Source organism: Rhinolophus sinicus, linkage group LG06, assembly GCF_036562045.2.
Source record: "Rhinolophus sinicus isolate RSC01 linkage group LG06, ASM3656204v1, whole genome shotgun sequence".
Classification (NCBI taxonomy): Eukaryota; Metazoa; Chordata; class Mammalia; order Chiroptera; family Rhinolophidae; genus Rhinolophus; species Rhinolophus sinicus.
In genome coordinates, this window is record NC_133756.1 from 54297235 (window position 1) to 54312319 (window position 15085).

General features: G+C 37.4%; 1 long non-coding RNA gene across 3 annotated transcripts in view; it reads left to right on the plus strand.

The window, feature by feature from the left end:
- Positions 1 to 15085, plus strand: part of LOC141572131 (uncharacterized) — a 29982-nt gene that overhangs the window by 3854 nt on the left and 11043 nt on the right. For 2 of the 3 annotated variants that reach the window (XR_012497301.1, XR_012497303.1), the window contains exon 2: positions 6049 to 6242. This is a non-coding gene — a long non-coding RNA (uncharacterized LOC141572131). Of the gene's footprint in view, positions 1 to 6048; positions 6243 to 6432; positions 8394 to 15085 lie in introns of those variants that run through there. The other variant, XR_012497302.1, reaches the window with a different exon arrangement.

The window sequence follows — 15085 nt, forward strand, 5'->3', positions numbered from 1 at the left end:
GGTGGTCGGAGCTGCGAAATTAAAGTCCGCGCCGGTGGGAGCGCGCGGGGGAAGCGACGGCGGCTGCTCGGCTGACCCCGCCCTGCCCCGGGCAGCGGTGGGGAGCTGTATCTCAGGCGCGGGCTCCGCCACCGCCACCGCCTGAGGTCATACCCAGGCACCTGGTCCGGAGGGGAGCAGTAAAGCGCCATAAAAGCACAACCCTGATGATTATTGAAAAGTAAATCTTCGCGGGGATTGTTGAGTTCCATGAGGGTGGGCAACTGGAGCTACACCATTATGTGCCTGGTAGTATCTTAACAAATGTTTGTGGGCTGAGTAAGTGAATGAATTGCATTAATTAATTACTTCTATTAATAGGACAGGAAAAAACTAAAATCTCACCCAAGATAATGCAGCAACCTCCATAGACGCTAGCCTGTGTGTCATGACCCATAGTGTGGCCCGTTGTGTAGTCGTTAAGCCTAAACCCTTTTCTGACAAGGGTGGATATCGTTGTAATTACGTTACTTTGCTAAAAGAATTGAGTTAAGATTTTGATTACTACTTCATGCGCAGTGAGTCTTCAGTGTCAGATAACCGGAGAAGGGAGTGGTGCTCCTCAGTTCTTGCAAAATAGCTACCATATATTAGGATAATCCAAAGTTGTCATGGAATTTAAAAAATCCCTTAGAGCCCTTTTCCTAGAGAATGTTTTTTAAAGTGATTTTTAATTTGCACTGTAAATCTCAAGATTTGCAGGAGATATTTGGTTACTATGGCAGTGCTTCAAGCATCCTTTAATAAGTTATGTTTTATACAGCAATTGCTGCACACCTACCGTGTGCCAGGCTCAGGACTAGACACACATCTTAAATGTGTGCCTGGCTGTCCTCTTTACACTACTATTTGTTTGCTCAACACACCCTTTATAAATAAATGCAGAGGTAACCAATCTTAATCAGAAGGGTTACAAATATTGAATTAGCTGAAGGGAAATTAAGGACATTTTGTTAATTTTTTATTTCTTGTGTGCTTTGTCTGGCCCAAGATACAAAAATCTTAAAGCAGTCCCAAACAAATCTTTCCCTTATCCCTTATATTCTATGCAAAGCAGAAAAAGGCAAAGATTTAAAAGAAAATGATAAACGGGACAAAAGAAAATTTCTTATCAATCAAGTTCTAGAGATATGGCTGAACCATTTCCTTTGCACATTAGCAAGTTCAAAGTCAAAATTTCTTGAAAAGGTGATGTGACTATTTTTAGTAGTATAGTTGAGTGTTGCTGTTTGAAGTCTCAGAAAACATGGGAAGGATATGAAGGGGACAAATAATCACCTTGCATATCACCTTAGAATAAGACCATTTCATTTAGATTAAATCTAGTCATCTTGCTTTGTTTGCCCTTCACAGTCTCTGAGTTTGCAAAATAAAACTAGGGACTGGGACAGGAACACCAGAGAGAAATGTGTGGGAGGAAGATGGCACTAAATCCCCCCTTTTATGTTTTGAACCATGTGGCTGTATTACCAATTCAAATAAATTCACATTAATAATAGTTAGCGAGACCAGGTCATTTCCCAGGTGTATAGTGTTGAAATGGGATTTCCACATTTAGGGAGAGCAGAGGAGAAAAGTAAGAAGAGGGGCACTAGGAGAGGTTAAGAAACTTGTCAAAGAGCAGCCAAAAGCCAGGACTGGAAATGATAGAATGAATCTGACTTCCCATTACTCCAAACTACCTCTCATTTACTACGAACATGAGAGTAAAGAGGATGACAGCCCCCACCCGCAAAGTGCAAATTTTTAAAAGCTAGAAAGAATCCCTATCCCGGTATGTTCCTTTGGAATTGAAATAAATCTAATAGCAAACAGAATGTAGGCTCTGGACATAATTGCCTATAAATACCAGTTTACACCCCCCCCCCAAAAAAAAAAAAAAGGATGTTGAATTTACTAATTGTTATTAAATAGCAATCATAATGTATCTGTAGATGCCAAATAACAAATGACCTTCTTCATATGGCAAACATTTCCAAGCTCTGGCCAGTGGCCTATTTATTTCAAGCAACATCTCATAGATCACAATTTCCCTACAGTAAAAGATCTGAGACATTTTTAAAAAGACAATTGTAACAGGATATTACTAGTCTCTTGTTTATTTTTTTCACAAAGCTTTACAGTTACTATCTCTGTTATACTTGGAGGAGGCATAGAAAGAGTGGGTGATCCAGGAACCCCACAGAGGGCTGATGCCCCAATTTCCAGCATACATTTCTGTATTGTTTGCCTCATTTGATCCTCACAGCAATGCTGCCAGGAGGGGAAAGAGTCCATGCGTTTTGTAGACAGTCATTTTGGGTATCAATCTCGGTTCTGTCAGTTACTACCCCTGTGACCTTGAACAAGTTAGCTCAACAATCCCAGCCTCAGTTTCTCACTTGTAAAGTCAGAATACCTACCTACCTTGCAACACCGCGAAGCAGTCCTTTGATTTCCACTCTTCACATGTTCTTCTGGGTGCCAAGAATGGAAAAATGCTCCAGTAAGGATGTCCTAGGTTTAACCTCTTTGTTCCATGTCCTGCTTCAATTTCTTCAACTTGGCAGATGTAAACTTTGTTACAGCAACTTGCAGGGACTTAGACTTTTTTTAAAAAAATCATTAAGTCAGAAAATGAACAAGGATCTATTTTCATTTTTAGGTATTCTATGGATTTATTTCAGGGAAGTTAAATAACCGATTTGTTTTAGGACTTAGTTTACCCATTTTGAAAACAAGACATACCTTCGATGTGTCAAATACCATGAGCTATTGGCTGAAGAGTGACAGCTGAAGAGTGGGAGCTGTGGGAGACACACTTACAGTGAAATCAGTGTTTAATAAGCACAGTAAAAAGAAAAAACAAATCACAGGATGGGACTGGGCATGAGGCTACTCTGTAAGCCAGACAAGAGATTTTGTCTATAGGAAGCTGGTGCTTTATTTTTTAAATATATTTTTTCATTATAAACTAGGTATAATTTGATAAAAATAGAAAAGAAGACACCCCAGTAAAATAACTTTACAGTGCTTTTGTTCTGCTTCTTTAAAAATACAAAAACATAACTGTAACCATAGCGTAGGTATAAATGTGTATTCTACTTTTTCCACTGAATGCTATAATAACATTTCTTCTTTCTATTCTCTTTATTTTTCAAATTTTCTTTAATTGAACAAAAAACTATTTTATAGTAAAAAATTACTTAAATAAAAATCATGAAAATCATCTTCCTTCCTCTAACATTACCTTTCATCATTCTCAAGTGCTTTAAAAAGAAGTCTGTCAACTAGATTACTGTAATTTCCTCAATCACCCCATCCTAGTATTTAGCTTGTTTTCATTTTTACTATTTTAAATAATTCAGTGAAAAGTTTTCTGGAGATAGCTTTGCCCACATTTTAAATTGCTTCTTTAGGATTATTTTCAGGGGTGAAATTTCTGGATCTAACAATGAATATTGTTAAGGCCTTTGATACATACCAGAAGAAGTGTTTTGGATAGCATGTTTATGTAATGCATAAGCCAAGAGAATTCATATCACTTAAGAAACAGTTAAAAGATTATAAAAATCAACTATAGAAAAGTTAGATTTTGAGTCAAGACCAGACATAGAACAGCTTTTTATTTTATGCACACGAAGTATTTGTTAAACAGTAACCCCACCCTGTCATATTGTCATGGTTTTGTCCTCGTAGTATTAAAAAAGTATTTAATTTTTGTCTTTGAATTAGTTGTCGTTGTGAGTATAGTCAGACAGGAATAAGAGGTATATATGTTTTTCTAAATAAATGCAGAGTGATAATGGTGTATGACAATTCAAATGTTAGGTAACATAACTGTCTCCTTTCTACTCTTACAAGTAGCAGGCTATCAAAATAAAATTCAAATGACTCTATAAGTCAGAATAAGATTTGATGGTATCATCATTAATGGAAAGCGGGTAATGCTTTTTTTTACCAACATATGCAAAAATTGGGAAATGGGGTAAAGGAGAAATTTGTAGATAATGTAAGACTTACGCTATGAGTAAGACCCAATCTTGTATTAATATTTTGAACCTTTTCGAATATGAAGAAAAACCCTATTTTCTTTTAATAAACATTTGGGACCGATATATTTAAATCTTGACACATAAAATATACTCTATTACTATAAAAAATTTCACTTAAACTTTACATAAAGGATTTCAAACATCTGACGAGGGAGGGAGCTGTTAGCTTTGGTGTTCAGAGTTCAAATAAGAAAATTGTTAACCTCACCACATATATATTTTTACACAGTTCCTGAGAACAGATTGACTGAATAAAGTGTCATCTTATGTGTGGGCTGCATGAGATGACTCTTCATAGAAACATACCCACCATGAACTTTTATGGAAAAAAAAAAAGGAGTAGATTTTACTTGGTGAATGGAAAATGTAACGACAGAGAAAATGTGAAATTATTTTTCTTTTAAGTTTTTCATCATTTCCTCCAGGATGTTTGGCGATCATTTTAATCTACCCCCGATGAAACACTTCACTTTAAAAAAGTAAAGCCGGTATATTGTAACTTTTAAAAATTACAAAACACAGCTCCCCTAGAGGGACTGTCCGACCCCATACCTAGAGGTAAGGTAGAAGTTGAGGCTCCTCGAAACCTCAGGCCGCTGCAAGACTCTGAGGATCGGCCCACATGAATTCCCCCAGGCTGTCCCTAGTCCCTGGGCGGACAGCGTGAGCACATTCCCTCACCTCCTGCTGCGAGCTTCTAACCCATCACCCCAGCAATGTGGCCTTATCTGGCTGGCGGCTCATCACAAGCCCAGAAAACAGCATTCAATGAATAAATGGCCGAACGCAGCATGGTTACATGATAGAACATTTGGCAAGTAGATGAAAGAAAAAATGAAAACACACTTCCATATCCCACCGCCTTAGCTTAACCACTAGTACTATTTTGGAGTGTTTTTTTTTTTCCAATCTTAAAAAAAAAGAGTCCAGATATATATTTTACCTACTATGATCATATTATATAACTGTCTATTTAGATGATGTGTTATGATTTTTTTATTCACCTTTTATTGGACAGTTGGATTGTTTCCCTATTATAAATGATGCTGTGATTTTTTAAAAAAACAACAACTGTATTTGGGTTTTTATGTATGTATAATTTCTGAAAATTCTAGCTGTTTCATTTATTATCCTTAGACAAGTTCCTTAACCTCTGTGTATGTCAGTTTCTTTATCTGTAAACATGGTTACAAGAATAGCACCTACGTCATAGGTTGTTGCACTGCACAGATTCAACAAGTTAATGGATGTGAAGCATAGAGTAGGCTTCTACTTTATTATCACGATACACCAGGCACTCTTCAAAGCCCTTTCACACATTATCTCTAACCATCCCAATAAACAGGCTGTGGAAATAGAGTTGGAGAAGTTTGCTTTCCCCAAATCACAGCCAGAGAAGGACAGATCCAGATTCAAATCCAGGCCAGCCTGGCTGCAGACCCTCGGCAGGCTACAGGAGGTAAGGCCTCGGGATGTGGGAGCTCTGCTTGCCTACTCCGGGCCACGCCCAGGACTTGTCAGGAAGGATTTTAATATAACTTTCTGACATCCCCAATCAGACTAACGACCTGAGAGACTCAGGCTTTCTTCCCTGGCTCACAGGCCTCATCTCCCACAGGGAGCATTGGGTTCTGGGCTTTCCAAGATCACTTTCAACTCTCACAGTCTGTGTCCCTATCAGATTGAGCAGTTCACTGGGGCTGAGGCTGGTAGAGGAGTGCCAAGGGATCGTTGCTTCTTCCTAAAATATTCTTAACGGTCCGTGTTGTCAGGGAAGGGCCAATTGAGTGGTAGGGGTGACAGTGAACTTTCAGTTGCACTTCAATTAAAACACACCACACACACACACACACACACACACACACACACACACACCTACACATAACCCTCGTTCCTTATCCGATTAAAGAATGAGCAGGGCTTCTGTGCAAACCAGGGATTTGCTCATGTACCTCACTGTCTCTTTGTTCCGTAGTGGGAGAGAGAATGTCTTGGTGATAACAAGGAAACACAAGGGACAGCAAGCACCAGAGTGAACTCTGCCTCAGATAGTAACCTGGTGACCAGTGTGGTCGCTGAGTGGCAAAGCAGCCATGAAGGCATGAAGGATGGAAAGGCCCAGTGCTGGCACAGTGGTCCCAGAGGAGGATGAGGCGTGTGGACTCAATGGTACAGTTCAATTTCATTCAACAAATATTTACTGAACATTGGTTGAATGTCTTGCACCAGGCCATATGTGGGCATAGAGGTGGATATGGGGGTCTCTGCTCTCCTTCAACCAACCAAGAAGTGAATATACCAGGGAAGGTGAACAAAGGAGAAAATTAATGAATGAAGAATATTTTTTCTCCTTCCCTAGGTCGCTGAGATGCCATCTGGACTGGTATACAGGGACTTTTCTTTTGACCAGTGTGATGGTTAATTTTATCTGTCAACTTGACTGGGCTAAGGGATGCCCAGCTAGCTGGTGAAACACTTCTGGGTGTGGTGTGAGGGTATTTCCAGAAGAGATTCACATTTGAATCAGTAGAATGAGTAAAACATATGCCACCAATGTGGGCCGGCGTCATTCAATCTACTGAGGGCTGTAATAGAATAAAAGGTGGAGGGAGGTGAATTAATATACTCCCCCTCCACCATATCGTCATCTGAGCTGTCCAACCTCTCCTGCCCTTGGACATCGGAACTCCTGGTTTTCGGGCCTTTGGACCCTCGGCTCCCAGCCCTTGTCTGTTACAGACTGAATTATACCACCGGTTTCCTAGTTCTCCAGGTTGCAGATCGTGGCACTTTTTGGCCTCCATAATAGCATAAGCCAATTCCTATAATAAATCCCCCCTTTATATAAATCTATACCCTATTGGTTCTGTTTCTCTGGAGAACCGTGACTAATACAACCAGTCAGCACATTGCACAGTTTCTGCTACAGATCTGAAACTCATGTGATATGAGGCTGGGGTTAGGTTTTTGGAGTATCAAGATATTCTACCAGAAGAATATGATCTACTTTTTGCACCAAGACACTTTTGCTTCTTTGGGAATCATTTTGCAGTCTGGATTGAAGAAAGACATTTGATTTGGGGATATTCCATTATGCTTCTCTAATGAAAACCTTTCTCTCTCTCTCTCTCTCTCTCTCTCTCTCTCTCTCTCTCTCTCTCTCTCTCTTTTAAAGAGAAGGATTATTTTATTTATTTATTTTTATTTATTTATTTTTTAAAGATTCTTATTGGGGAAGGGGAACAGGACTTTATTGGGGAACAGTGTGTACTTCCAGGCCTTTTTTTCCAAGTCAATTTGTTGTCCTTCAATCTTAGTTGTGGAAGGTGCTGTTCAGCTTCAAGTTGTTGTCCTTTCAGTCTTAGTTGTGGAGGGCACAGCTCAGCTCCAGGTCCAGATGCTGTTGTTAGTTGCAGGGGGCGCTGCCCACCATCCCTTGTGGGACTTGAGGAATTGAACTGGCAACCTTGTGGTTGAGAGCCCACTGGCCCATGTGGGAATCGAACTGGCAGCCTTCGGAGTTAGGAGCATGGAGCTCTAACCGCCTGAGCCACCAGGCTGGCCGAAAACCTCTCTGTTTTTGCTTAGGATTTTCTAAGGAAGGAGTCAGAGAGGGTAAGTGGAAATGTTTTCTTTCTTCCTTTTCTTTCCTTATTTCCCTCCTTCCCTTCCTCCCTTTCTCCTCCTCTCTTTCTTTGTTTCCCTTTCTCCCTTTCTTTCTTATCACATAGTTGAGATTAACTATTACTATTAACTATCCTTGGTTCTAAAATCAGATACATTTCTCTCTGGGATCCTAAAAAATGGTTATTGTGAGATAGAAATGAACAATGTTCTCATACATCCTTAAAATAGATGCAACAAAAGTTGCTGTTTCTCACAACACTCAATATACATTGTTGACATCACACAAAAGTACAATTTAGTAAAAACTACACTTTGGGAAACTCTGGCACTGCCTAGCAAGGTACCAGCCATCCATTGATCTGGTTTAATCCACAGATATGTTTTAGACTAGACTGAAAAAGTGCATAAACTGATGTATATGCTTCAAATAATCCTCCCTGAAATTTGCTTCTCCTTACAGAGTTTTTGTTGTTGTTGTTTGTTTGTTTGTTTTTAAATAAATATTGGATGTCAGGATGACATTATACTCCCAGCTAAATCCTGGAATGCATTGTCTGAATTCAGACCCATATGCCTTAATAGACAATTCAATGGTAGAGTTTGAACCTCTTATGAAAGTAGAGGTACCTAAGGACAGCTGGCTGCATAAAAGGCTTTTGTCCCTCCAAGGGAAAACCAAAGTTAGGTGTAAGCTTTACCTGAGAAAATTTTTTGAATCTGTGTAGCATACACATGAGACCCTAAAAGGTCACATCCACAGAACATTGCCAGACTAGTTTTTCCAACTTTATATATATATATAAATTTATTGGGGTGACAGTTGTTAGCAAAATTACATAGATTTCAGGCGTATAATTCTGTATTACATCATCTATAAATCCCATTGTGTGTTCACCACTCAGAGTCAGTTCTCCTTCCATCACCATATATTTGATCCCCCTTACCCTCATCTCCCACCCTCCTCCCCCCTTACCCTCTGGTAACCACTAAACTATTGTCTGTGTCTATGAGTTTTTGTTTCTCATTTGTTTGTCTTGTTCTTTTGTTGTTTTTGGTTTATATACCACATATCAGTGAAATCATATGGTTCTCTGCTTTTTCTGTCTGACTTACTTCGCTGAGCGTTATACTCTAAAGATCCATCCATGTTGTCACAAATGTTCCTATATCATCTTTTCTTACCGCCGAATAGTATTCCATTGTGTATATATACCACAACTTCTTTATCCATTCATCTATCAAAAGACATTTTGGTTGTTTCCGTGTCTTGGCCCCAACTTTATATTTTTAATACAGAAAAGTTTAAAGGATAGTACAATTAATATTTAAATAATTTCAACTAGATTCAACATCAACCTAAACGTAACATAAAACATTTTAATATTAAGACCAAAATAAAATCTTAATGAAGCACCCCCAGAAGTCATAACTTTGAGTAGTGCCACTTCCTGTCATAATCTACATGATAAACAGAGGTAATTAAACAGTTACTTGTATAACATTGTTATAACATTACAAACCAATTGAAAGGTGAGAAATACCTACAAAATACTTACCAAATGTAAATTTGTTTTGCAAATACCAACCTTTCTGGCAGTTATTAGCCAAGAGGTTGGATATTTGCAAAATAAATTATCTCAGCTTGAAATAGTAAGAATCACGTTATATGCATATAGGACAGTGCTTGCCTTTCTGTTTCTTACAACACGAAGGAGTTATCTCACATCTACGAAAACTGTTTTACCGTTAGGTTCTTTAAGATTGAATATAAGCATTAATACGGGGCAGCAGGGTAGCAACACAAATATTTGTGTTGAACTTGTGTGGTTGGGCCATAACCAGTTCCTGCCGACAGACCTTAAGGTTGAGGAAGTTCAAAGCAATAAAAAGTATAATGTTGGCATATAATAGACAAGTCATGTCTTAAGTCTGCCTATCTCCTATGTACAATATTAGCTGAAAAACTCAGGCTTAAAATTTGTCAATCAAGCTAATAACTAATTGTTATTGGTTGTTGACAATGAGATTTGCCATGTTCTTTTCCCATATTATCTCATTGAGTACAATAATCCTATGAGATATGCAGTATTATTCTTATTAGTAGTAGTATTAGTATTTTATGGATGAGAAAACTGAGGCTTAGAGAGGTAACTTTGCCCAAAGTCACACAGTTTTTTAATGGGATTCAAACCTAAGTGAATTTGACATTAAAGCCCAGACTCCTAGTTCCTTGGTTATGCTGCCCCCCTGTAATAAGAAAACAAACTAGATGGTCCTTTATTCAGGCTGGCGTTTTAAAAGATGAGATAAATGCTGTTCTTTTGCTGGTCATGATCAGGACTGCAGAGAGAACATGTCAGCAATGCCTCTTGTTTATAAGAATCAGAGCTTGTAATTCATAGCAGTTCTTAAACAGCTCCAGAAATAAAGTGTTGGGTGCTTTTTTCTCTTTTATAAACTTTTATTGATGTATAATTTATATACACATAGTAAAAGTGCATAAATCTTAAGGCGTATAGCTTGATTATTTTTTTTTCCCATAGATACACACCCAAGTCAAGATCTAGAATATTTCCAAAACTCCAGGCACTTGATTGAATTTGTATTTTTCACTCAGTGCTTACCATGGGAGAAATTACTGAGCTCCGGTTAGAAACTGGCTTGGGAGCCACAAAAATCTAGGCCATAGACCATGATTTGTAGAGTTAAGAAAAGTGAGCCTCCCATGAGCCAACTTGTATCTGGGATGCCACCCCATCATCTTGCCTTGGAGACTGTTTAAATTGTCAGATCTAATGATCTGATTCAATTTCTCAGACAAGTTCACAGCAAAAGAAGTTTTACTATTTTTATTTTGTTTTGTTTTCCTGGAAAATGTCAAAACATATAGATAAAATATGGAACTGTACCCCTTGTATTGAAGGCCAGTTTCAACATTAAATGAATGGGTAAACTTGTTTCATTTACCTCTCTACTCATTGCTCTCCTCCTCCCCCTGACTATTTTGAAGTAAATCCCAAATATCATTTCTTTTGTAAATATTTTAGGATGTCCCTATAAAGATTAAGGACTCTTTTTAGCAACAGCTTTTAGGCAAAGAAAATGGATAGAAGATTTTTAATTTTATAAGCATTAGGTGGTCATTCCAAATTTTGGTATTTCATCATTAACCCTACTAAGGTTTTCTTGGCTACCCAGCAGTCCTTGACAAATCATGTATAGGAAGGCGATATCTTCATTTTCAGTGAAAACTAGTTATGAGTTTTCTATATCCAAAGCAGTTTGTTTTAGATTCAGCTAATGATAAATCACCAGGCGATTGAAAGCTTTCAGCACCTTAAATCTTCGCAGTGCCCTGACCACCCTACTCTAATTCCTAGGTATTACGCATATGACTCTAGGACAGGGATGCTCTTAGTTAAGCCAGAGAAAAGATAACTCTACATGTTATCCAGAGTGTTCATTCTACGGATGGTTAGAAGCATAATAGCAATATTATATGAATAATGTATATGCACATGATATTTGAGGCTATCTCTCAGATTGGAGAGGAAAATTTCCCCCAAATGTATTTAACACAACTTTCCATTTATAATGAATATACGTCCTCAGTTTAAATTAGCTTATCTGTTTCCAAAAGGATATTCTATAGGAAAATGAAAATTCATTTATATTACTAATGGGAATGTTGATTTGTGGAGGGTAAACTGGCAATATATATCAGAAAAAAGTATTCAAAATATACATATACTGTGATCTATGAATTCCACTTTCAGTAATATGTCATAAGGAAATAAAATGGTGTGTCACAACTTACTTTAAGTTGTTCATGGCAACAATAAGGAACACAGTAGAATACTGGTTGAATATATTAAAGAATGTTCACATGACAGCCATTAAAATATGCAGAGAAAGGTAAGTTTAAAAAAAAAATCAGGTCACATAACAACATGTACATATATTCCCAATTTTGATAAACTATATAAATAAACAAATAATAAAAACAGGAGAGAAAGACAAAAAATTAGAGTAGCAATTTAGGGAATAATAAAATGAGAAAGGAAATTATTGTAGACATACAAAAAAATATTTCTAAATCTAAAGGACATAAGTCTCCCTGTTGAAAGGATCCAGTGAGGGCCCAAAACAATGAGTGAAAAAAGCCTCTATATCAAGGGATATTATTGTGAAATCTCAGAACCCAAAGATATTGGGGGACAACAAGCAGCCTCTGCCATACTGTCCAAACTATCAATAAAATAGAGTAGCAACATCTATTTTCAGACTAGCAACAGCTCACATTTAACTCCCATGTATCTTCCTTAGGAGGCAACTGGAGGATATAGTGTAATTTACCTAGAATTTGGGACTGATGATGAAGATGAGAAAAATTCCATCACTCAATAGTTATATGACCTTGGGCAAGTTACTTAAGATCTCCAGTGCCTTAATTTCCTAATCTGTAAAGATATTTATATTATTGTAAGGATTAAATGATTTAATACATAAAAAGTACTTAGCTAAATGCAATGTGGTATCCTGGATTAGATCTTGGACATTAGTGGAAAAACTGGTGGGATCTGAATAAAGTCTGTAGTTTAGTTAAAACTATAGTACCATTAATAATTTCTTATTTTGACAAGTGTACCACAGTTATGTTAGACATTAGGAAAGCTAGGTAAAGCGTATATGGAAACTCTCTGTACCATTTTTGCAACTTTTCTGTAAATCTAAAATTATTCCGAAATAAAAGATTTATTTAGGAAGTACTTAGTCCCTATCTCACACCATATGCAAAATGAATCATTAACCTAAATGTAAGACTTAAAACTATAAATCTCCTAGAAGGAAACATAGTGACCTTGAATTAGGCAATGATTTCTTAGGTGTAATATCAAATGCACAAGCAACCAAAGAAAAAAATAGATGAAGTGGACTTCATCAAAATTAAACACTTTTGTGCTTCAAAGGACACCATGAAGTGAAAAGATAACTCATGGAATAAGAAAAAATATTTGCAAATCATATATCTGATAAAGGATTTATAAGTATAAAGAATGTATGAAGAATTTTTATAATTCAGCAATAAAAAACAACCCAATTGATAAATGGGCAAGGATTTAAATAGACATTTCCAAAGAAGAATACAAAGGGTCAATAGGAATATTAAAAGATGCTCAGTATCATTAGTCATTATGGAAATGCAATTCAAAACCACAATGAGATACCATTTCACACCCACTAGGGTGCCTAAAATTAAAAGGACAGATAACAGTAAGTGTTGATGAGGATGTGGCAAAATCTGAACCCTCATACATTGTTGGTGGGATGGTAAAATACAGCAGACACTTTAAACAATTTTGTAGCTCCTCAAAATGGTGCACAGAATTACCGTATGATCCAGAAGTTCTGCTTCTATATACCGTGTTTCCCTGAAAATAAGACATAGCCGGACAATCAGCTCTAATGCATCTTTTGGAGCAAAAATTAATATAAGATGTGGTCTTATTTTACTATAATATAGGACCGGGTATAATATAATATAGTATAATATAATATAATTAATATAATATAATATAATATAATATAATATAATATAATATAATATGTATAATAAATATAATATAAAATATAATGTAATACTGGATCTTATATTAATTTTTGCTCCAAAAGACACATTACAGCTGATTGTCCAAGCTAGGTCTTATTTTTGGGGAAACAGGGTATATACCCAAGAGAAATGAAAACCTTTGTCCACACAGAAATGTGTACACATATGTTCATAACAATATCATTCATGATAGCAACGAACTAGTAACAACTCAAATGTTTATAAATTGATGAATGAACAAAATGTGGTATACCCATACATTGGGGTATAATTCAGAAAAGAAAAAAAAGAATAGAGTCCTAAAACATACCACAAGATGAATGCATCTCAAAAACATTATATTAAATGAAACACACACAAAGGGTAACATATTATATAATTCTATTTATACAAGACATCCTGAATGGGCAAATCCACAGAAACAAGGTAGATTAGTAGTTGCCTACTAATAGTCAGGACTGACGGGAGGAGAGAATAGAGAGTGGCCACTAATGGATATAGGATTTCTTTTCTGGGGTGATGAAAATATTCTGATATTGATGTATTCTGAAATTGGTGTGAACCATTACCACTAGTGGTGATAGTTGCACAATTCTGTACATATACTAAAAATGATGTCATTGTATACTTTAAAAGGCTGAGTTTTATGGTGTGTGAATTATACCACAATAAAGCTGTTATTTAAAAAATGTCCTTAGTATAGTTATTGGCACAGAGTACGATGTTTCCAAGTATTTGCTGCCTCTTCCTGGGGGAATCTTAGTCATATGACATACCTTAGTCAATGAAATGTGCCTGGAAGTATTGTATGTTAGTTCCTGGCAACAGCTTTGGGAGACAGCATGTCGTTCACCGTATCACTTTTCCATCTGCTGTAACAGTCAGCTATGCTCAGCAGTTTGGTTCCTAGAGTAAAAACAATGTAGAGCAGAGAGGCAGCCAGCTTTTGATGGACATGTAGCGTGAGTGAGAAATGATGTAATAGGCCACTGAGATTTTAGACTACGTGATGATAATAACAACAACTAGTATAATTGTTACCACTGGCAGAAACTAGGAAATAGATTCTGTCACGCCATCACAGCAAACAATCCATTTCTATGGAAATGCCATGTAGACAGTGGAAAAAAGGAATTAGAGTGCAGATGAGAAGTCAAGGCGGAAGAAGGAACATTCAAATCAGTAAGTATTTACTGAGGGGCTTGTACTGGTTCCGGGGAGTCAGAGGTGCAGTGCACGATCTCTCTCTTAGCTAACACTGATGGAGCACTCGCTACGTGCCAAACCCTTTTGGGTTCTGGTACATGCATTGTCTCCAGTCTCGCCAAAGAGCGATTTGGTAATGGACACGAAGCCTCTCCAGTTTTGACCCACAAATAAACAATTCTATTTTAGAGAAATTAGTGAAGCAAATGAAAGGCTGTGGGATACATTTAAAATAGCTACAGTGTGTCAAGGGCTGTGAGCCAGACCAAACAACACACCTTCCCACACACCCCACTTGGGCCTGTGATTACTCAAATCCCAGCACTGGCTAGGGGAGCTGCCTGCCAGGAACGTCCCTCCAAAGAGCACAAATGCAAGGCAGTTTGCCAGAAAGGGGCAGAGCTGGACCTGGCCTTAGTCTTTGAATTGACTAAGACTTAAGTGGGGGAAATGCATGACATTTTCTTGTATATTTATAAATGTATGCTTCACACCACAAGTCCCCGTTGTTTGGTTTTCCACTTTCTCACCTGGCAGTTTGCTTTTGCAGTTCTGGTAGTGGCTTGGG